Source organism: Eretmochelys imbricata, chromosome 2 (genome assembly GCF_965152235.1).
Source record: "Eretmochelys imbricata isolate rEreImb1 chromosome 2, rEreImb1.hap1, whole genome shotgun sequence".
NCBI classification, from domain to species: Eukaryota; Metazoa; Chordata; order Testudines; family Cheloniidae; genus Eretmochelys; species Eretmochelys imbricata.
Window position 1 is genome coordinate 29,272,076 of NC_135573.1, and position 25,034 is coordinate 29,297,109.

General features: G+C 41.0%; 1 protein-coding gene across 3 annotated transcripts in view; it reads left to right on the plus strand.

Moving 5' to 3' along the window:
• The window catches only part of CSMD3 (CUB and Sushi multiple domains 3), a 1,168,908-nt gene that overhangs the window by 330,027 nt on the left and 813,847 nt on the right, over positions 1–25,034 (plus strand). The gene's annotated exons all lie outside the window — the stretch shown is intronic.

Genomic DNA, 25,034 nt, shown 5'->3' on the forward strand with positions numbered 1-25,034 from the left:
ATGCAAATTAAAGTACAGTGCCATTGATTATCTCACAGGGTGTCTCCATGCAGTAAATCAGGATACACTGTCTCACTACATAATGTAGTGATGCATTCTCAATGTGACTTACTGGTGTGGGGCCACTGCAGCACAGAGCAACTTCTTACGCCCTTCCTAGTTGATATGGATTTTATACACCCCATCACACAAGCATGTTTTTTTGTTGATGTAGAAGTTCTGAGAAGTTTCCTCTATTACTGCCCCTGTAGTTCCTCTATACACCTGCCTCAGTAGTTGTTGGCCTCAGTGGAGTTTCACTGGTATAAAACTAATGTAAAGAACACATGAATCAAGTCACCTTTTTAAATAGCTGACTCATTTTGCTGGAAAATAACTGGGAAACGATACATGGTTAATTCACCACCGTTTATAGTAACATGGTATAGCTGTTCAAGGCAGCAGTATATACTGTAAGAGTATTGGAGTATGACAAAAAAGTTTCCTTTATCATAGTGGTTTAAACTCATCCAAAGAAGAGGATATTGACAAAACCTTCCACAACACTTAGGCCCACAATAGAGTCTCAAGCGGGGCTCAGAAGGCCTTGTATGATCTTTCTGCACTTAGGTAAATTGCACACATTAGACCAGATTCTCTACCACAGTAAAGTGGCATAGCTCTAAAGTGGTGCTATAGCAGTTTACTCTGCATAGGATGTGGTCCATTATGTCTAATCAAGATAGAAAAAATAAGACTAGACTTTTTAAAATAATGTAGTAAAAGAAAAAAAAATAACGGTCCTTAATTTAGGCATTTGTACTATTTGAAAAGAGCAGACCTTATGTGTACAAATGATGCTAGAAGTAATATCCCTACTTATTTCATAATATATAACAAGATGGGAGACAATACACTGTATTTCAGCTTTCATGAATGATATCTCATGATTCATGTCACTGCAGGTGAGTTAATTATCTGTATTGAAAAGTTACTGATTTGCTGTTGATTTTTTTCAAGCTTGTTATATTTTTTTAAACTGGTTCTCAGCTAAATTAATTCTTTTAAAACCAGAATTTATTATCATTATTACTGAAGTAACACAAGAAACATAAAATCAATGTTAATCAGCTGACTGCTAAATCTTCATTTGCTTATTCTAAAGTAAATTTTGTGTATTCAGTGTAAAGCTGCAAATAGTGATTTAGGTTTTCTCCAGAACCAAAAAGCTTTGACATACTTAAATGATATAATAGGGTTAATTTATATATGGAAATACTTATAATCTATTTACAAAATATAAAATAAAGCATTAACATGCTAATTTAATAATTGCTCATTTAGAGGAGCAGATTGTAAGAGCATTCTTTTCTAAACTTATCAGTCATGTTCCCTGAATTAGATTGATGTACTCAGTTATGCAAAAATACTTCTCCATATGCTAGGGAAAAATGTATTTGAAAAACTTAATTAAGAGATTTGATAATTAGTTTTACTATGGTCATACTTTATACCCCTTTAGAAGAGTGTTCGAGGTTCCACTCTGCATAGCTACATTCATGATGCATACACCAAAATTCTCTATATCTAAGTCTAAAGATAGGAACCTTCTGTTGTATCTTACGCTATTAGACAAATGGTACATAACTACATGAAAGCTGATTAAAAAAAATTAAAAATAGTGTTTGATCCAGACAGTAATGTCTTTTGGCTTATTTCTCAAACTATTATTTTATTTATGTAAGGATGGCAAATAAACTCATTCTTATCCTCCTGTCCATCTAGGTAAATAACAAAATGTTTACTACTTTAACTTGTGAGATACAATATAAAATACTGAGCTAAAATATGTAAGGTAACCACTTTTTAATACGGAAAAAAAAAATGGTCAGGAACTCTACACAAAACACTGTAGCTTTCCATTTCCACCTCATCAGTCAAGACAGTTTTCATATTTAGAAAAGTAGTTGTGCTAAGCCTTTCCTATATTGTAATTCTTGATATACTGTATATCCTTTTCATAAAGTATCTCAGAGAGCAGCTAGATCACTTTGTAATCTCTCTCAGCTTTCTTCTGTTTGCTGTCATTTTAAATAGGCTGCTGGCTTTGAAAGTTGATGACAGGAATTTGGCATACGTTGGTAGCACTCTGCAAGATGAGCTGATCAGTTAGCAACTGTGGACTTTCTCATCCATATAAGTGCCTAATCCTTTTTTTGAGCCCTACTAAACTCTTGACCTAAATGATAGCTTGCTAAATGATAGCTTGAATTCCCTCAGACTATCTACATACTGAGTATCCATTTTGAATTTGTTGCCTCTCAAATTCATTGCTTGCCTTCCTGTATTTGGATTATGAAAGAGAGTAAATAGCAGCACCTGACTAAACTTCTTTGATAACATTCATTATATTACCACCTTTTATTATATCTTCCAAAATTAATTTCCTCCCTTAATTAATCTGATCAATATGTTCTCTGATAGAAATCTTCCTATATACTAATCACTATAGATCTAGAAATCTAACTCTGTACATCCAGGGGATAATGCACACCCGCTGGATATCATAAAGTATATATCTTGTCACTACCATGATGCTCTTACCTTTGCCAGTAGTAATTATGCTTTCATCTCTAAATTATGAACATAACCCTATTTATTCTAGCCCTCGCAGTGTTTATTTTCTTTGTACTCCTCTGCGGTAGTTAAAATACCAAAATAAACTTAAGCCTTATTCAAGAGGTTTTTTTTTTCAGTTTTGTTACAAAGCTAAGTATTGACACAGAATATAAATATTAACAGCACTGATTCTGGAAAATCTTCTTTTATTTGAAATGACATTATTTATCTTTAGTTCACTTCCTGCTTTTACAGTCTGTAACAAAATAGTCATATTTTTAGTGTTTTAGAACCAGAAAATTATTACAATAAATATTTTGTTTGTGATTTAGTACTGCATTCTTTGATTAAAATAAGACCAGTGACTCATTGTGGGTCAGACCCATTCTTACCACAACATAAATACATATGGTGAAAAAAAAATCGGTTCTATTGTATTTAAATGTCTAAGGGCCAGATCTTCAGCTGGTGAAAATCCATTGATGCTACACTGACTTACACCAGATAAGGATCTGGCCCTAAAACGTATCATACTAATACAGTGGCTAAAATTCAGTACGAGAAAAAAAAAAAAAGGAAGGCATTACAGAATTTTATCCTTAACATTAGCAACATAGGCATATTAAAATATTTATTATGATTGAGGTCCTAACTGAAAGAAGTCTGACTCTTTTAATTCTTTTTCCCCCCTTGGACAGGAGTGTACTTATAACTCAGCCATCAAACATATTGCATCCAAATGTGACCCACTGGCAGTATGTTCATAAAGAACTGATACAGACTCTGGATTCTCTGTTATCAAAGAACAATTTGGACAATTGTGCACTTACTCTTAAACCGAAGTAATAATTCAAATTGCATGTGTTTTTACAATGATTTAATCTCAAAATAATTCTGGGATGTCATTATATTTACTCTTCTAAAATTGGTGTTAGAAGTCAGTATAAAAGGAACGTAGCCTATTCTGGTGTGGCAAATCTTATTGGAGCATCTAGGCCAGTAGGCATTGGTATGTCTGGTAGTGGCCAAATTCTTCTCCGATTTTTAGGAAAGCAAAAACTCCCTATAATGGAATTTAGCCAGTGGCAGATGTGGGTGTGGTATACTTCCCTGATACTACAGGCAATCCGCTCAGGTCCTGAAATGTGATCTTGAGGATCTTTCATTAACTGAGCTTGCATAGCTTAGAGTTCATATTAACGTTCAGAAAACTATTCAGAACTTTTAAAAAGTAGCCACAATAATTGAATTAACTTCCTAGAGCACTGAATTCTACCCATCAATTATTGTTGCATACATGTTCATTAGTTCTAAACAGATGAAACTGCTCAAGATAGTTAAGACCAAAGAAGACTGTGAAAGAACTTCAAAAAGATGTCGCAAAACTAAGTGATTGTGCAACAAAATGGCAAATTTGAAATGTAATGTGAATAAATGTAATGTAATGCACACTGGAAAAAATAACCCCAACTATACATACAATATGATAGGGGCTAATTTAGCTACAACTAATCAGGAAAAAGATCTTGGAGTCATCATGGATAGTGCTCTGAAGATGTCCATGCAGTTTGCAGCAGCAGTCAAAAAAGCAAACAGGATGTTAGCAATCATTAAAAAATGGACAGAGAATATCTTATTGTCTTTAAATCCATGGTATGCCCACATCTTGACTACTATGTACAGATGTAGTCTCCTCATCTCAAAAAAGATATACTGGCATTAGAAAAGGTTCAGAAAAGGGCAACTAAAATGATTAGGGGTTTGGAACGGGTCCCATATGAGGAGAGATTAAAGAGGCTAGGACTTTTCAGCTTAGAAAAGAGGAGACTAAGGGGGGATATGATAGAGGTTCTGTCATGAATGGTGTGGAGAAAGTGAATAAGGAAAAGTTATTTACTTGTTCCCATAATATAAGAACTAGGGGCCACCAAATGAAATTAATGGGCATCAGGTTTAAAACAAATAAAAGGAAGTTCTTCTTTACACAACCCACAGTCAACCTGTGGAACTCCTTGCCTGAGGAGGTTGTGAAGACTAGGACTATAACAGGGTTTAAAAGAGAACTGGATAAATTCATGGAGGTTAAGACCATTAATGGCTATTAGCCAGGATGGGCAAGGAATGGTGTCCCTAGCCTCTGTTTGTCAGAGGGTGGAGATGGATGGCAGAAGAGAGATAACTTGAACATTACCTGTTAGGTTCGCTCCCTCTGGGGCACCTGGTGTTGGCCACTGTCGGTAGACAGGATACTGGGCTGGATGAACCTTTGGTCTGACCCAATATGGCCATTCTTCTGTTCTTCTGTTCTTATGACCTTTGTGGGGAGTTGGAAAATCTGTTTTAAGGAGGATCTTGAGATTTCAACATTTTGTCTTCACTCTGATTAAGGAATGAAACCCTTTAAAGAAAATTGGAGGAGAAAAAAATTCGGTCAATTGAAATATTTCATTTCAACAAAATCATAGTGTACTTACTCAATTTCCCCTTTTCAGTTTTGTTACATATTAATATTTCGGTAATCCAAAATCAAAAACTGAAAACAAAAAGTCATTTCAAAATGAAAAATCGAAACATGTCATCCTGAAAATGTGTAAACAGGATTTCAAAATTGTTGGGGGCGGTGGAGGCTTCTCATTTTTTCTGTGAAATGAAAGACTAGTGAAATCCACACCATTTCGAACATCCATGCATTATTTAATACTTTCGATTTAAGAATTTTTCAAAGCAGGTTTTCATAATAAAAAAGTTTGCAGTTTATAGTGAAACATGGAAGCTGAATTTTTAAATATATTTTTCTGCCTAAGGCTTTTTATAGTTCCTGTGACCATAGTAACTAAACTTTAGATTCAAATATTCTATTACTGAATTATCATAATAAATATTGTTCTTTGTATGAGAAAATATATCTAGCCACTGCTTTCAATAAAGATCATCAGACTGGATTATATATCTGTTATGCATAAGTTAAACTTTGAAAAACTTCTGAATAACCATCAGCAACCTGAGAAAATGTAATTTTGAAAAGAATTTGTTAAGTAAAGGAAAACAACTGATCTAGTTAAAATATAGTCAGAGTAGAAACTATTCCTCTTCAAACCATTTGCACTCCAAAAGGAGCAACTAAATTGTATTAAAAATTCAAATGTTCTTATTCATGTGGGCAATAATACAGTTTAAATTTTAAAATTCACTCAAAGATGCATTATATCTTAGTCTTATTATAATTAGTCCCAGCCTCTGAAGGTATTTACATTATTCTTGCTTGTACAGTAAGCAAATATATAGGGCCCTACCAAATTCACGGCCACGCAAAACACCTCACGGATCGTGAAATCTGGTCTTTTGTGTGCTTTTACCCGAAACCATACAGATTTCATGGGGGAGACCAGCATTTCTCAACTCCCTGCTCAAAAGGGAGTTGCAGGGGGGTCCGAAGCAGCTGCGTAGCCAGGTGGAGGAAACACGGGGAGCGATCCAAAAAAAAGGTGCCACCCGCTGAGACTCTTTTACTCCTCCAGCGGCACTCCGGCGGCAGGCCCTCACTCGCTCTGGGTGTCTTTGGCGGCACTGAAGGTCCCGCTGCCGAGGTGCCCCCGAAGACCCAGAGTGAGTGAAGTTCCTGCCGCCGAAGACCCGGAGCGCCGGCGGGTGGTGACTTTTTTTGGATCGCTCCCGCTGTTCCCTCAATAGGGGAAAATTTAAAAGGCGCCAAGACATTGGCGCCACCTGTGCTCAGTGGGGGAGTGGCCACTGCCCCGCTCCCCCCCTAGCTACTCCACTGGTCCTAAGGTTATTTTAGGGGGTTGCAGTATTGTCACCCTTACTTCTGCTCTGCCTTCAGAGCTTGGCGGTCGGAGAGTGGCGGCTGCTGACTGAGGCACCAGCTCTGCAGGCTGCAGCGCAGAAGTAAGGGTGACAATACCATACTATGCCATTGTTCACTTCTATGATGCTGCTGGCAGTGGCTCAGCTTCAAACCTCGTTTTGAAGCATGTAGATGGGCAATAGGGCTTTCAATAGGGCTTTCAATAGGGCTTGACAAACTGAGAAAATGAAGAAGACATAAGTCAAGAAGTAGAGCTGGAAACTGGAGAGCTTAACATATTTTCACAGCTTGCTTCACTGAAAACTAAAAAGTAACACACAATTGCTTTTTTAACAAGGAATTCTGAGATATTCTGGGGGATTAGTGTCAAATTGACACTAGTTCTTTCAGAACATTTTAAAATCTACTTTTAAGGGTCAGGTAAAGGAATTATCAAGAAAATAATGATTATGGAGTAAATCAGGTTTAAAAGGAGATTAAATACCCAACTAAGAGCCATCAATAACTTACAACCTATGATGGCTGGAGTTATATTTTAAAACATTAAGGTAAGATTGACATTGCTTGATGAAGAAAAAATGATTACCTCTTTAAGAAATGGCACAGAAGTACTTACGCAATGCTGATAGATGTTATATTAAAAACCTAAGACACATAAATATGGCTAGGGCTGTAAAATAATATGTTGTGGCAAAACCCTGCTGGCGAGTACTAAGTAACTGGCAGAAGAATCTAACTGAATTTTAGCTGTGAATTTCAACTGATAAGCCACAAATAGCCAGCTAGACAATGTCCACTGCTGCAGGATGTCATAAGGCATTTGAAATTAAAAGGACATGTGTGATGCAAGTCTAAGCATATGACCAATGAAGAGGCTGTGTGAATTTAAGGTGGGGGATCAGTCTTGGAAGGTACCTAGGTGTGACAAAGACTCAATGGTGATGAAGGTGAGACCAGAATAAAGGAGGAAATTCTGGAGATTAGAAAATGGACTGTGAATGCTGCTTTCACAGATCACTTGGAGAAGGTGAGACAGTTTTTGATTGAGAGGGGGAACTAGTTGAAGTGGTATGGGCTCAGATTCTGAAAGGTACTAAAACATGTACCTAACAAGCAGCACTTTCTTATATTGTAACCTTATGCTGTCTCTTAGGTCTTGTCTACACTGGCAAGTTTCTGCGCAGTAAAGCAGCTTTCTGGGGTGTAACGCCCAAGGTGTACACACTGCCAAGCCACTTAGTGTGCAGAAACTGTGCAATTCCAGTGCTGTAAAAAAAAAAACACTCCGACAAGAGGCATATAGTTTTCTGCGCTGGGACTATAGTGCCGCGGTGCCAGTGTAGACACCCTGGCGGATTACAGTGCTGTAATTGGCCTCTGGGAAGTGTCCCATAATTCCTGTTCTTGCCTCTCTGGTCATTGGTTTGAACTCTACTGCCCTGCCCTCAGGTGACCAATTGTGAGCTCTAGCCCTTAAATTCCTTGGGAATTTTGAAAGTCCCCTTCCTGTTTGCTTGGTGACGCATGCAGTGGTCTCAGCACATCTTTCCAGGTGACCATGCCTACTCCACACACCTGGCGATCCCCCACTTGGAGCAATGCCGAGCTGCTGGACCTCATCAACATTTGGAGAGAGGAGGCTGTTCACTTCCAGCTGCACTCCAGCCATAAGAATTATGATACCTATGGACAGATTTCACAATGCATGACAGGGGTCATGACCGGGACACACTGCAGTGCAGGGTCAAAGTGAAGGAGCTGCGGAAAGCCTACCACAAGGCACAGGAGGCAAACCTTAACTCCAGTGCTGCACCCATGAGCTGCTGGTTCTACAAAAAGCTGGACATGATACTTGGTGGCGACCCCACCTCCACTGTGAAGGCCATTAGAGATACTTCGGTGGCTCGCATGTCAGTCGAGAGTGGACCGAGCTAGGAGGAGGCAATCTTGGATGACGATGTGTAGGGGGAGGGGGACCCAGAGGCAAAGGATGACTCAGAGGTCAAAGATGCCTGCAGCCAGGAGCTCTTCTCTACCCCGGAGGAGGCTAATTAGTCTCAGCAGTTGGAGCTTGACAAAGCAGAAACAGGAGAGGAGGCCCCTGGTAAGTGGCTTTGATTTTGGGAATGGCTGAAGTGAGTTGTTGGGGGCAGGAGGGTTGCAGAAAGCAGGCTTGTGTCCGTATGATGCACGTACCACCATGTGCCTAGTCTGAGCGGCAGAACATGGTGTTGATTACTCCCTCACTTCATGAAATCTGCCTCAGAGATCTCCAGGAAACTCTCATGGAGATACTGGGCAATCCGCTGCTGCAGGTTCTTTGGCAGAACTGCTTTGTTTCTTGGCCCATTAATGGTAACTTTCCTGCACCACTCTGCCATCACTCCGGGGGGTTGGGGGGAAGGGGTGGACCATTGCTGCACACAGACAAGCCACGTAAGGGCCAGGGCAGAAGCTGCAGTCTTGCAGAAGATGCTCCCTTGATTCCCTGCTCACTCTCAGCAGTGAAATATCTTCCATAATGAACACAGCCTGTGGAAAATGTGGGGACAATAATGATTATAAGGCCCCCACCCCTCAGTGCTGGCTCTCCCCAAGAGAGAAGTCACCAGTGTACAGTATGATCCTGGAACACTGATTTCCCCTGCCCCTGTGGCTACTCACCATTTTGGGGGGTTTGTGGCTCATGTGTGCTTGCCTGGGGTCAGGCAGTTAATGACAGGTATGTGAATCGTGGCTATGTTTTAAATCACTGCAACATTTTACAGAAGCAGTATTGTTTGCAACACACAGACCACTGATTCATTTTGGCTTCATAGATATGACCTTGGGAGCCCAGCCTCTCTGTTTGTTATTGTCGGCTGAATGGTTGTGCAGAATTAGAAAGCGGCCATGAAAAACTAAAGAGGACTTTCTGCGTGATGTCATGACACACGCCGCGGCTGAAAAACAAGAATTGAAGGAGTGGCAGGACAGCTAGAAGAGGGACCGAAAGGAGAACACAGCACGCCAGAATGAAGCCACGGAGTGGCTCTTAAACATTATGGAGCGCCAAGCGGACACGCTTCAGTCGCTACTAACACTGCAAACTGAGCAGCCCTGTGCCTGCCCTCCCCTGCAGCCACTGTTGCAAAACTCTTTCCTATGTGCCCCCCAGACACCACCAACACACTCTTATCAACCTCCTGGATGCAGTCTGTACCTCCTGCCTTCCACTCCTGTCCCGTCACAGTCCAGCCCTGCGGAATCCCAGTACCCACTGCACTCAACACCCATGCCTCTGCAGTTTAGCCCTGCTGAAGTACAGTACCCGCTGCACCGTACTCCAAAGGTTGCCTATGATATCTGGACATGCACAAATTTTTAACCATCCTGGGACCTCACCTCCTGCTGGGACCCTCCCTTCCTCCCATACTCCTCAGTGCTGATGTGTTTTTTGTTTGTCTCTCTCCTCTGGTTGTTGTTTTTCTAATAAAAGATTCTTTTGGTTTGGAAGCAATCTTTATTCCATTAATTGAAAGCAAACAGAGCTCTGCAAAGCAACAGGCAATTTTCTTAAACCTTCACAGTGTATCATCTGCACTGATCACAATCACCTCCTAGCATCACAAGCACTGCACTCCCGAGCATAGCAACAGATATTAGTGGCTTTCAGCTTCAAATTGCTGCCTCAAGCATCCCTGATCCTTATGGCCCTGCGTGGTACCCCTCTGATAGCCCTGGTCTCTGGTTCAGATTCATCCTCCAGGTGCTGAGCCTCAGCGGTCCAGCCCTGAGTGAAGCTTTCACCCTTCCCTTCACAAATATTACGGAGTGTACAGCATGCGGCTATAAGCATAGGAATATTGTCATTGGCCAGGTCCAGCCTCCCATATAGGCAGTGCCAGCGGGCATTTAAATGACCAAAAGCACACTCAACAGTCATTCTGACCTTGCTCAGCCTGTTGTTGAACCGCTCCTTGCTGCTGTCAAGGTTCCCTGTGTATGGCTTCATAAGCCACGGAATTAAGGGGTCTCCCAGGATCACAATGGGTATTTCAACTTCCCCTACGGTGATCTTCTGGTCCGGGAAGAAAGTCCCTGATTGCAGCTTCCTGAACAGGCCAGTGTTCCAAAAGATGCATGCATCATGCACCCTTCCGGTCCAGCCTGTGTTAACGTCTATGAAACGTCCACGGTTATCCAAAAGCTCCTGGAGAACCCTTCCAATTAATGTGCTAGGTGGTCTGGTGCCAGAACTGGAATATGTGTTCCATCTCTCGCCCCCTGCAGTTAGGGAAGCCCATTTGTGCAAAGCCATCCACCATGTCACACACGTTGCCCAGAGTCACAGTCAGAGTAGGATGCGATTAATGGCCCTGCACACTTCCGTCACCAATGGTTGACTTTCCCACTCTAAACTGGTTAGTGACCGATTGGTAGCCATCCAGAGTAGCCAGCTTCCACAGTGCAATCCCTATACACTTCTCCAACAACAGGGCAGCACTCATTCTCATGTCCTTGCACTGCAGGGCTAGGGCAAACTCACCACACAGTCCCATGAAAGTGGCTTTCCTCATCTGAAAGTTCTGCAGCCACTGCTCATCATCCCAGATGTGCACGATGATGTGATCCCACCACGCAGTGCTTCTTTCCCAAGACCAAAGGAGGCATTCCACTGTGGTCAGCACCTCCGTGAATGCCACAAGCAATCTCGTGTGGCAAGATCAATGTTGCACTCCTCTTGCCTTTGTAGTTTAAGGAATAACTCCACTACCACTTGTGACATGTCAGTGAGAGAGCAGCATATTGGTCAACAGTGCAGGATCCATTCCTGCAGACCGAAGAGGCAGAGCATGCAATACACAAACTGTTGAAAGATGGCGCCAAATGTGGACGGAAGCACAGGGATTACTGGGATATGAAGCAATTCATCATGGGGCATTGGGACAGGACCCTGGATGCCCCGCGACCCCCTCTGCCTTCCCACAACTCTTAGTGGCAGAAGAGGAAGAGATGCTCTGTGGGATAGCTGCCCAGAATGCACTGATCTAAATACCGATGGAAGTGCCACAAGTGTGAACACGTTATTGTGCAGACAGCTGACAGTGTGAACACACAACAGCAGTTTCCCTTCAGCGCTCTCTAAGCAGCAATGTAACTGCTGGCAATGTAACTCTGCCAGTGTAGACATACCCTAAGTGTATTGCTAGTTGTTTCCATAGTGGTTTTTAAAGTGTGCTAGGTTGCATACCCATGAAATAAAATGTCTTAAAAATGGAGCCAGGTTGCTAAGTGGCATACATGTTTAGTACCACCTGGAGGAAAAACAACCTCTGATTGGTTGCTTTTACCCACCTTCTGAAAAAGAGCAGCCAATTAAGACTGCTTCAGGAAACAGGGGGTCTCCCCCTTCAGGAGCTGACACCATTCTCATAGGAGAGGACAGGGGAGGGAGCAGAACTGGCTGTTATGGGTGGCTCCACTGTCTCCTCTCTGTTCCCCTTTTGAGAGAAAGGGGACATTCCTCTGCTCCTACTCCCTCAACCATCCTCCCTACAACATCCAGCCTGGCCAGCAGGAGCGACATCCCCCAATGCAGCCCTCCCAGCTTGGGGGAGGGGGGTGAAGATGCCCAGGAACTTCAAGTGGAGGCAGAAGTGATGTAATGGACTGATGGGGCAGAACAAAGAAAAGGGCATTATTAATGGGGGCTGGAGGGAGCAGAATGAATTGCTGAGCAGGGGAACAGCAGATGTGGGGATGATAATAGCCTCCCTCCCCCACACACACTTTTTTCAGTCCACTTTAAGCATAGTTCCCTAGAACAATATTTTAGTGAGCTTTCCATGTATTCATGTCTGCTGAATGGCATTCATTCCTCAGGCAATACTTCAGAGAATGATACACACACACATCTCAAACACTTCACACACTTTTATATCTGTTATGAGCACTAGAGTGAAAACCTTTATTCTGTCAGTTACCTGCCGAGACTTCTCTCTCTCTCTTTTTGTAAAGACAATATTTAATGGCAATGCAGCATTTACAGTAAACAGTCTCAATCCACCGCAAACAGAGCAGTCTGTATCTTTAAGAAGCAACAGTCTCTATAACCAACTAACCCCTACAAATCCTCCCATTTTGGGGAAGCCAGCAATTTCCTTCTTCAAAAAAACACACCCTGTGCTTTAAATGCAGTTTCCTTGCAATGAGCCAGTTTTTTGGACTGGCTTCTTTTTCTGTGCTCACAGTATTGCAAAACCTAACCAAATGAACTCTGTCTAATGATGCATCAGTGTTTTATTACGATTGTTACTGTTTGGCATCATTCTCTGCTCTAGCCAAATGGCTGTTTTGCTATCCATCAGGTTTGTGATTTCAAGTCTAGATTTCCAAAGAAGCAGTTGTATGCCTGCAGTAGACCTTACAGGCACATGTTTTTCTACATTGTTAGAATTTTGCCTATTTGCTAAAGCCGTCTGGGCATGCAGAAGCGGGTTGAAAATTAAGTCTTATCAGAATGTTTCCAAGGTCAGAGAGTGCACAGATTTTATTTCTTCAAAATCTCTGTGCAGTAAGTGAAAATGGGCTTCAGTGTGCCAGGCTGCTTTACTGTCTACTGTGTCTACACCTCTCTGGCCCCCATTAACTCTGTACTCCTCTGGGCAGATCTTAGAGCTGCCACATCATTGATCATCTGTACTCTGCTCTATTGAAACACTCCATAAATAATAGGCTGGACACAATACATTAACATTTTATTTATCTATACTAATTAACTATTTACAAAAGCAAAAACATAAGGACAAATAATCCACCTATAAACAAAAAAAATGTCTGAAGGCTCTCTTTCAGCTACTGCAAAAAATCACTAGGGTGACACTAGAGTGATCTGTGGCTGTTTATTTCAGGATGGGCACTATCAAAATAGCATCTCCAAGATGTAAAAGTATGATGGTTGTCATCATGGTTGACATATCTGAGATCGAATCAGGGAACTCCAGATCTAAAAGCATGAGCTGCTGAAGGTTAAAAATCAAGATTCCTCAGCTGAAGTTGCAACAGACTCATATTGTCTGTGCATGGGACATAACGGGGTGTGTGTAACACATACTAACCAGTGGGTTACAAGAGCAATACATGAGGAAAAAAAATCATAGAATTATTACCTTACTGTGAAATTAAGTCATTCCAAATGAATACAATCTCTGTGTATCTCTTCCATGGCCAAGTTCATTTGCTTCCTCCCTACTCATTCCATTTGGGGAATTTGACTACGTAGGGCTTGGGGGCATAGTAGCTGCTGCAGAGGTAGTTGTCCGTTAGAGGGCCTACATCACTCCTATTTCTGGAGCCTGGAAGGAAACACAAGAGCAAAATAAACCATTAGTATTTCTTAAAATACTACTCATTCATGACTTCAGCCTGAGTGCATCAGACTACAACAACTAAAAGTATGAAGATTTATTATGTACAATACAAATTAAAATCAAATTAAAAACCAAGGAGCTTGGTAAACTTCTGTCTCACCACATTAGTCAACAAGAAGTCAAAGATTCAGTCTCCCTAGGCTTTTCTAGCCCTTATCTCTTCACCCAAACACTGGACATGATGAGTGGTTACTGAAAACCAGTTTCATCACATATTGGGTCCTTCTAATCTTGAGTGATCAGCCACATAGCCAGGTCAATGTACAACTCTGATTGTACCCAATAATCACACTGCTGCCAATCCCTTCGTAACTACAATCTAAAGGTTTATTAATAAAAGATGAAGATCATAGATCATATACATACAATAATAGATCATATACATTCAATCATTGCAATTTCCTTATATCAGGTTTGTAGCAGTGATGTTACAGTGCTGGCTTATAAAGTCTCTCTGGTAACTTCCAAAAGATTGGAAGATCCTCAGTCCATAGTTCAATATGCTCCTTTTAGTTGAAAATCTATAGTCCAGAGATTCAGGGCAGGAAAGAGGCCAAATGGAATCTCCCCAGGTGTCTTCTATACTCTTTGCCATATGTCTGGACATTTTCTGTTTCAAACAAAGCTCACAACCCAGTTTCTGGAAAGTTAGTCCAGGTGGCGTCCGAGGTCACATGAGACTATCACATGTACTTACATGGCTTGATGACTCCCAGGGACAGCCATTGCCTGTATCTCTGCTAAGGCAACCACAGGAAGATCTATTTGGGCAGAATGCATTCCTTCTATGGCTCCTTGTGAGAACTAGGTGTCTTTGATGGACCATCAAATTTAATAGTCCATTCACAATCGGCTGGCTAGACTGGATGTAACCCTAGGAATAAACTCATTTGAGATATAGATACATAGCCAATATTCATAACTTCCAATACAGTGATGATACATGGATTTAAAGAGGATAATCTTATTTAGCAAATCATAACTTTTCCTTCGCCACATTACATGACACACTTTATACAAGACCTGTTGCAACAAAGTGATAAAAAGGACCATATTTCAGTTATCCAGCATCACAGCCTCTCCTTCTTGTGTGGACATAAAGCCTGATTCAAAGCCCACTGAAGCCAGTGGGAGTCTTTCCATTAACAATAACCTCTGGATCAGACCAATGGGGATGTGCAAAAGCTTTTGAAAATGTGGTCATCTTTGTATAAGCACAAAGTTCACCTGTATTTAAAAGAATATGAACACACACAAAAAATGAAAACTTGTCTGCCTAAGTTCTTTTTAAAAAAAAGACATTGTGTTATTAAAGGAAGATCTATTTAAACAGCTTGATATTTCAGCAACAAGATAAATCTAAAAGTTATTTTAAAATGTTATGCTGGCACACAATATCTATTTAGAAACTCCTTTAATAACCTAAATTAACATTATTTTACAAATTTAAAAGTCTGACAAAGTTTTGACTGCTTGCCTTTGTCAGATGATTCAAATATTTGAAAAATGATAACAAATTGCAACAGGCACGAAATGGAGCTGAAATAGTCCATAGATATCTTCTCATCTTATCAATGTTACAGATATTACATAACAAATAAGATTTGTTATTAAAGTAGTGGTCTTCTCTTTGCTAAATCTAGTTATCTCTAGTATATGTTATTGGATCGTTAACCACTAACAAATTTCTAAAGCTAAAAATAGTACCAGGTACACAGAAAAGTATAACATTTCCACTGAAGTCAATGGGAATTCATTACATGATGAATATAAAGAAAAGAGATGATTGCAGCTGATATCTGCCATGAACAGCCAAGAAAAGAATTTTGCCTCTAACATCTGTAAAATGTATTTTTTGTACCTTAAGTGCCCTTCTCTCAGAAATCAAGAAACACTGTTCCTGTGTGTTAGGCTAAGACTATATTTGAAGCTGGAGTTGAGCCCCAGCTTGTGTACATTTATCTGTGCTAGCTTGATGAGAGATAGTGTGCTAAAAATAGTAATGTAGCCACGGTAGCCTGGACAGTGGTGAGTGGCAGCATGGTCTAGCTGCCCCAAGTACAAGCCTTCGTGGACCCTGTGGGTATATACTCAGGGTATCTAGCTTGCCATTGCCCATGCTACTGCGGCCATAATACCATTTTTAATGTGCTAGCTCAATGAACACTAGCACAAGTATGTTTGCATGAGCTGGGGAATACTCCCCCCAGTTCCAAGTGTAGACATAGCCTTAGAGATGTGTTTTCACTTTGCTGCTCAAATCTCCATGCTTGTGACTGGGACTTGTTGAAAATGGATGGTACAGACTAGAATGGAAAGTATAATAATCTTTGTTTGTAATTAGAATCCATTTCAAGTATTTAACATCCACATCCAGATAAGTTCAATTCATTAAAAAAATCTCACTCTTTCCTGTAAAATATTTCACTTACAGCCAAATTTTTCAAAGCATTTACTGACTTAACTCCTATTGTTTAAAATGGGAATTCCCACTCATTCCAAGTGGAGTTATGTACCTAAATACCTTTAAAAATCTGGTCATTACTCTCTCTAAAATTATAGCTACACATAGCTGTGATGGGGCTCGAGAAACCCAGGGCTGAGTCACCTTACACCCCTTGTTACAAACTAGCAAGATGGAGTCTTGCTTGTGCTTAGCTGCATGTCAGCTTCCTGATGTCAGCAACCTGTTAGCCTGTCAAGCACTCTCCTCTGGGCAATACTAGTACCTACTTTCCATTGCAGGTTAACAATAGGGGTATCCCAGTCCCGAGTCCCTTTGAAATGTTCCCCTGTACTGCCCAGCCTCTTATCCACTGAACAGAATACACACTACCTTGCATGATTCAACTCTGGATCAGCATCTTGCTTAATATCACAGCACTTAGGTTGATTTATAGTGAAAATAAGGAGGAGTTTCTTACCAAAGTTTCAAGTGATAGTGCGTAAGGGTATTGGAAACAAAAGGTTACATAAAAAACAAAACCATAACATGCTTCCTAGAGACTAAACTGAACTAACAGGTTAACTTCTTGTCTGAAGAAGTTAAGATCCCGTTTTCATGAATGCAAACGCACAACCCATTTACTTCGTATGTGCAGGTTAAGGAGATGTCTTTGCCTTATACTTATACTCCCCAAAGTTCATTATCTGTACTGAGAGACAACATAATCACCCTGGCTTGTTTTTCCTGTGTGCAGCTACTCTGTTGACTTCACATGTCTTCAATAACTTCTTATGTAAGTGGGCATCCCTTGTATTAGCTTGCAATGCTCAATTTGCATCTGACAGAGAAGGAGATGAATAAACAGCCCTTGTCTGATAGAAAACCTGCTTCTTCACCTCTGCAGGTGACTCATATCTTGACACAGAGTCTAAAAACATTTTCAGGATATATACAGAACTCCTTATATCAGTACATACATTCTACAATGATATTAATTACCATTTTGACCCTGACTTTCTTTTAAGACCTCACATTCTTTGGTGAACCAGAGTGTACATAGCAGAATTAGGACATTCCTGTAACCTCCTTATCTGTTAACATTAAGGTATTCTTGGTCACAATATCATCTTCCATTAGAAAACAAGCCTGAAGGAGATATATCATCATTGTTACGACAAATATGTTCCTTGCTTTCAAATTAGGTTAATAGTTATTTTATTTTATGGTTCAAAAAAGAACTAGATAAGTTCATGGAGGGTAGGTCCATCAATGTCTATAAGCCAGGATGGGTAGGGATGCAAGCCCATGCTCTGAGTGTTCCTATCCTCTGTTTGCCAGAAGCTGGGAGTGGATGACAGAGGATGGATCACTTAATGATTGCCTGTTCTGTTCATTCTCTCTGAAGCACCTGGTGTTGACCACTGTCAGAAGACAGGATACTGGTCAAGCCATTGGTCTAACCCAGTATGGCCATTCTTATGTTCTTATTTTAAGATATAAGGTACATCAGTTTTGCTAGGATCTGGCTTGAGGATTTATGGCTGGGAAAGGTTGCATATATCAGTGACTGTATGTACATTAGCTGCATGTACATTAGCAACTTTAATACCAATTTTTCAGCATTGCTACAACTGCACTGTGGCTAGCAATGGTGTAAGCACTCGCATAGACAACATTTTTCCACAGAGCCATGAAAATGTGACCCAAGTTAGGCAATGAAAATGCATATTTAGACATCTAACTAAGAGGCCTAATATCCAAAAGTGATGAGTTGTCACACATTCCAATCTGTTGTGTTTAGCCACTCTAAAATTCATAAAAAGAAAAGGAGTACTTGTGGCACTTTAGAGACTAACCAATTTATTTGAGCATGAGCTTTCGTGAGCTACAGCTCACTTCATCGGATGCATACCGTGGAAACTGCAGAAGACATTATATACACACAGAGACCATGAAACAATACCTCCTCCCACCCCACAATCCTGCTGGTAATAGCTTATCTAAAGTGATCATCAAGTTGGGCCATTTCCAGCACAAATCCAGGTTTTCTCACCCTCCTCCCCCCCACACACAAACTCACTCTCCTGCTGGTAACAGCCCATCCAAAGTGACTACTCTCTTCACAATGTGTATGATAATCAAGGTGGGCCATTTCCTGCACAACCTGGATTTGTGCAGGAAATGGCCCACCTTGATTATCATACACATTGTGAAGAGAGTGGTCACTTTGGATGGGCTATTACCAGCAGGTGAGTTTGTGCGGGGGGGGGGGGGGGGGGGCGGAGCATGAGAAAACCTGGATTTGTGCTGGAAATGGCCCAACTTGATGATCACTTTAGATAAGCTATTACCAGCAGGACAGTGGGGTGGGAGGAGGTATTGTTTCATGGTCTCTGTGTGTATATAATGTCTTCTGCAGTTTCCACGGTATGCATCCGATGAAGTGAGCTGTAGCTCACGAAAGCTCATGCTCAAATAAATTGGTTAGTCTCTAAAGTGCCACAAGTACTCCTTTTCTTTTTGCGAATACAGACTAACACGGCTGTTACTCTGAAATCTAAAATTCATGCCTCCTTTATTTAGGCACCTATATTTGAAAAATGGCCTGTATGTCTACATGCATGGATTGTTTTTTACATAAATAGATGGACTAATTCAAGAATTTCTTGCTAAAAATAATAAGAAAGATCAATGAAGGACATATGAAATGGAGGTATAACTTCTTGATCTTTAAAGCAATACCTGGCTGTACGGATGTAAAAACTGACTTGATCATGGAGATAACAGCAAAACCAAACAAGATAGATGGGATGGAAAATAAAGAGGGATAGGGTGGGTGAGGTAATACCTTTTACAGGGCCGACACCATCATAGGGCCTAATCATATCAGCCACTATCAGAGGCTCGTTCACCTGCACATCTACCAATGTGATATATGCCAACATGTGCCAGCAATGCCCCTCTGCCATGTACATTGGCCAAACTGGACAGTCTCTACGTAAAAGAATAAATGGACACAAATCAGATGTCAAGAATTATAACACTCAGAAACAAGTCGGAGAACACTTCAATCTCTTCGGTCACTTGATTACAGACCTAAAAGTGGCAATTCTTCAACAAAAAAACTTCAAAAACAGACTCCAATGAGAGACTGCTGAATTGGAATTAATTTGCAAACTGGATACAATTAACTTAGGCTTGAATAAAGACTGGGAGTGGATGTGTCATTACACAAAGTAAAACTATTTCCCCATGTTTATTCCCACCCACCCCGTCCCCACTGTTCCTCAGATGTCAACTGCTGGAAAAAGCCCACCTTGATTATCACTACAAAAGGTCCCCCCTCCCACCCTCACTCTCCTGCTGGTAATAGCTCACCTTACCTGATAACTCTGGTTACAGTGTGTATGGTAACACCCATTGTTTCATGTTCTCTGTGTATATAAATCTCCCCACTGCCACTGAATGCATCTGATGAAGTGAGCTGTAGCTCTCGAAAGCTTATGCTTAAATAAATTTGTTCGTCTCTAAGGTGCCACAAGTACTCCTTTTCTTTTTACATATTTCAAGGGATCTTTTAAGGTGAAGTAGCCTGTTAAAACCCCTCCAGTCATAGAGTGGAAAGGGTGGGGGGGAGCAACTAGGGGGAATTTCCCCACAATAACTTGTGTTGACTGAGGCATACCTTCTAGACATCCAGCCTTGATTTATAGACATCAAGAGACAGAAATTCAACTTCCCTTGACAGTTTGTTCTAATGGTTAAGCATACTCACTGTTAAAAAAAAATTGTGCTTTATTTCTATTTTGAATATGTTTGGCTGTTGCTTCCAGGCATTTGTTCTTGCTACATCTTTGTCCGCTAGGTTAAAGAGCTCTTTTAGTATCAGTTATTTTCTCACATATGCCATAATCAAGTCACTTTTCAATCTTCTTGATAAACTCCTAAAATCATTCACTGTAAGGTACTTTCACTCTTTCATGGACTCTTTAACTCAGGTTTCAGAGTAACAGCCGTGTTAGTCTGTATTCGCAAAAAGAAAAGGAGTACTTGTGGCACCTTAGAGACTAACCAATTTATTTGAGCATAAGCTTTCGTGAGCTAAATCGTGATGCATCCAATGAAGTGAGCTGTAGCTCACGAAAGCTTATGCTCAGATAAATTGGTTAGTCTCTAAGGTGCCACAAGTACTCCTTTTCTTTAACTCAGGAGAGCAAGGGAGAAGCATACACCTCAGTTTCTGAGACCTCACATTAAAATGCATTGTACTGGTGCAAGACTGCTGGACCATCCCCCCCCTTTTTATTTTATACCATGGAGTAAAGCTCGACCAGCAATTGGCTTGGCTGACAGAAATCCTATTGTGTACCATATTTGGTGTACCCTTCCAAGGTTACGGTAGAGTGAAGGGCAATTGAAACGTTGCTTGATTAGTTACCTCTTGTTAGCTGATACCATACTTTAAAAAACATTCTGAGATTAAGATACTTCTTAAGGTTATGCATCTTCCAGCTTTAGACAGAAGACAATTTCCAACTCTCTATAACTTAATTGCATTGTCTAGGAATCCATTCCCAGAATAGATACAGCTGCTGCATTTCTCTTTTTTAGAGAGATAATTATAATTAAGGGCAACTTGCTTAAGAAGATGGAATTAACAGTTTCTTATAGTTTTGAGGCAAGAGTGTGAATAAAAGCAGAGTTCAGCTCCTGCAGCAGTGAGATGAGAGATGCTTATGACAGCAGCAAGGGTCAAGGTGCTGTAGATTTTTTTAAAGCATTGAATTGCTGGAAAGAGTCCATGCAAGCCTTTTACTGGATTCAAGCTAGCTAGCTGAAAGTGATGTTTGTAATACATTTCACTAAACATTTAATTGTAGCTTTTTGGCATTATATAGAGTGACTTATATTAACGTCCTTTGTGAGAAGTATTCCATATGCTTTTTGTGACTATGGTCCTGGTAATATGGGGCACAGAACCACAATAAACTGCATACTTTTGCCAATCAATGCAGGGAAGAAACTACCCAATACACTGGAGCCAGGATCATAGGTGCCAACTTTTCCAGGCGCCGGTGGGTACTCACCCCCGGCCCTGCCCCTTCCCCGCCCCATCCCAACCCCTTCCCCAAAGTCCTTGCCCCAACTCCACCCCCTCCCTGCTCCTATTGGATCCCTTCTCCAAATCCCCACCCTGGCCCCACCTCTTCCCGGAGCTCGCCACATTCCCCCCCTCCCCACTCCCTCCCAGCGCTTGCCTCAGTGAAACAGCTGTTTCACGTGGCAAGCACTATGAGCTAGGGGGAGAAGTGGAGTGCTCAGGGAAGGAGGCGGAGGTGGAGCGGAGGTGAGCTGGGGCAGGGCGGGAAGCTGCCAGTGGGTGCAGAGCACCCACCAATTTTTCCCTGTGAGTGCTTCAGCCCTGGAGCACCCATGGGGTCGGCGCCTATGGCCAGGATTATACAAAACACATTGCTGTGTGATCCACAGGAGTGGAGCTGCTCAGTGGATAGGAAAACTCAAGTAAATGAGATCCTGTCTCCATCTTTTTGTGCCTTGCTGGATCCATAGAGGCAGGTAGTCATCATAACCTTAAGGCTTCAATAATATTGCCTACCCAGCTTCAGGGAGGGAAAGCATCAAGGTGGTGGCTGAATTTTCAATGCCCCAAGAAGGTGGTAGGATAGGCCAGTGCACAGTGCACTGGATAGGAGGTCAGGAATCCTGGATTATTATATTCTTGCCTCTGTCACTGCCCTGCTATGAACTTTGGGGAAGTCACTTCCCCTCTCTGTGCTCTGTTTTCCCATCTCATCCTTAGTCTTTCCTATCTATTTAGATTCTGAACTAAATGTAGGGGTATGTGCTTTTACAATGTATTTGCATAATGCCTAGCACAGTAAGGCATTGATCTCAGTTAGACAGTACTGGGATATAAATAATAGTAATACATAAGTAGGGTATCTTTAGCCCCATGGCATCCTCTTGACCTTTATGGCTGAGCTCGATTTTAGAGATTATTTAAGACCTTTAAGATTCTACTATACCTGACTGGCTGTGGGGTTAGGAGCCCCTGGCCTCCTTTTCAAGGCTGTGGGGGAAACACAATGAACATTCTCAGTGTGAACACCTTTGTTGTGCAGTGTGTGGCTGATGAGCCAGGTGGAGTCTTGGATCTTAACCTCTGGCAGGCTTGAATTGTCAGGGAGATAACTGGATAACCTAGTAGGTCTTTTTTATCTCTAACTTCTGCAATTGCTCAGCCATAGAAAAGGTGAACTTGTATTTAAATGGTTGTTTATGAGGTTGAGGCACACCTGAGCATGAAGAGGCTGCAGAGCTTGGGTGGCCTGAGAAATCCTTAGAACCTGTCTTACCTGGTCAGTAATGCCTGATTGAGCAGAAAGCGGAATATTCTCACCGACCCTGCACCTGTAAGGAGGGGAGCATATTAAGTTCTTTTTCTTGTGTTCACTCATGGAAAAATGCACAAACATATATATAAGTTATATTATGGCAATCAGAGTTATAAATATCTTAAATTTAATGTTAACTTATTTCATTTTTGTATAATATGCGTTTAAAAAAATCCTTGTGGATGGTTGATAAAACATGGAAGATTGTGAAGAATATTCTCTTTAGAAACTGGTTTGTTTTATTGGTATATATACTGAGATTTCCTTTTCCCTTATAATGCATTTTAAAAGGAGATATTTGGACAAAACCTGGGATTTTTGTGTTTTAAGAGTTCTGCTGCTCAATCCCTAACTGAAATCATAGAATCATAGGACTGGAAGGGACATTGAGAGGTCATCTAGTCATGGAAGCACTAAGTATTATCTAGACCATCCCTGACAGGTGTTTGTCTAACCTGCTCTTAAAAATCTCCAATGATATAGATTCCACAACCTCCCTAGGCAATTTCTTCCAGTGCTTAATCACCCTCACAGTTAGGAAGTTTTTCCTGATGTCCAACCTAAACCTCCATTGCTGCAATTTAAGTCCATTGCTTCTTGTTCTATCCTCAGCCGTTAAGAAGTACAATTTTTCTCCCTCCTCCTTGTAACAATCTTGTATGTACCTTTAAACTGTTATCATGTCCTCTCTCAGTCTTCTCTTTTCCAAACTAAACAAACCCATTTTTTCAATCTTCCCTCATAGGTGATGTTTTCTAGACCTTTAATCCATTTTGTTGTTCTTCTCTGGACTTTCTCCAGTTTGTCCACATCTTTCCCAAAATGTCATGCCCAGAACTGGATACGATACTCCAGTGGAGGCCTAATCTGCGCAGAGTAGAGTGGAAGAATTACTTCTTGTGTCTTGCTTACAACATTCCTGCTAAGAAATCCCAGAATGATGTTCCCTATTTTTGGAAGACACTGTTGATTCATATTTAGCTTGTGGTCCACTATGACCTTCAGATCCCTGCCCGCCGTACTTCTTCCTAGACAGTCATTCCCCATTTTGTATGTGTGCAACTGATTGTTCCTTCCTAAATGGAGTACCTTGCATTTGTCCTTATTGAATATCTTCCTATTTACTTCAGACCATTTCTCCAGTTTGTCCAGATCATTTTGAATTATGATCCTGTCCTCCAAATCACTTGCAACCTTTCCCAACTTGATATTGTCCGCAAACTTTATAAGTGTACTCTCTATACCATAATCTAAATCATTGATGAAGATATTGAACAGAACCAGAACTGATTCCTGTGGAACCCCATTCGTTATGCCCTTCCCGCATGACTGTGAACCACTGATAACTAATCTCTGGGAACAGTTTTCCAACCAGTTATGCACCCACCTTATAGTAGTTCCATCTAGGTTGCATTTCCCTTGTTTGTTTATGAGAAGGTAATGCGAGACAGTATCAAAAGCTTTACTAAATCAAGATATACCAGGTCTACTGCTTCCCCCCCACACACACACATCAACAAGGCTTGTTATCCTGTCAAAGCAAGCTATCAGGTTGGTTTGACATGATTTGTTCTTGACAAATCCATGCTGACTGTTACTTCTCACCTTATTATCTTTTAAATGTTTGCAAATTCATTGCTTAATTATTTGTTCCATTATCTTTCCGGGTATAGAAGTTAAGCTGTCTGGTCTGTAATTCCCTGGGTTGTCCTAATTTCCCTTTTTTATGGATTGGCACTATATTTGCCCTATTCCAGTCTTCTGGAATCTCTCTTTCTTCCATGACTTTTCAAAGATAATCGCTAATGGCTCAGATATCTCCTCAGTCAGCTCCTTGAGTATACTAGGATGCATTTCATCAGGGCCTGGTAACTTGAAGACATCTAAGTTGTCTAAGTAATTTTTAACTTGCTTTTTCCCTATTTTAGCTTCTTCTGATCCTACCTTATTTTCACTGGCATTCACTAAGTTAGACATCCAATTACCACCAACCTTCCTGGTGAAAACTGAAACAAAAAAGTCATTAAGTACCTCTGCCATTTCCACATTTTCTGTTATTATTTCAACCCCCTCATTGAGTAATGGGCCTATCCTGTCCTTGGTCTTCCTCTTGCTTCTAATGTATTTATAGAATGACCAATGACAGGGTAGGCCCATTACTCAATGAGGGAGAGAAAATAATAACAGAAAATGTGGAAATGGCAGAGGTGCTTAATGATTTCTTTGTTTTGGTTTCCACCAAGAAGGTTGGTGGTGATTGGACGTCTAATTCTAAGTAATTCTCTTTGCCACATCACAGTTGTTTCCACATGAATAGAGATCCCTTCAGCTATCTC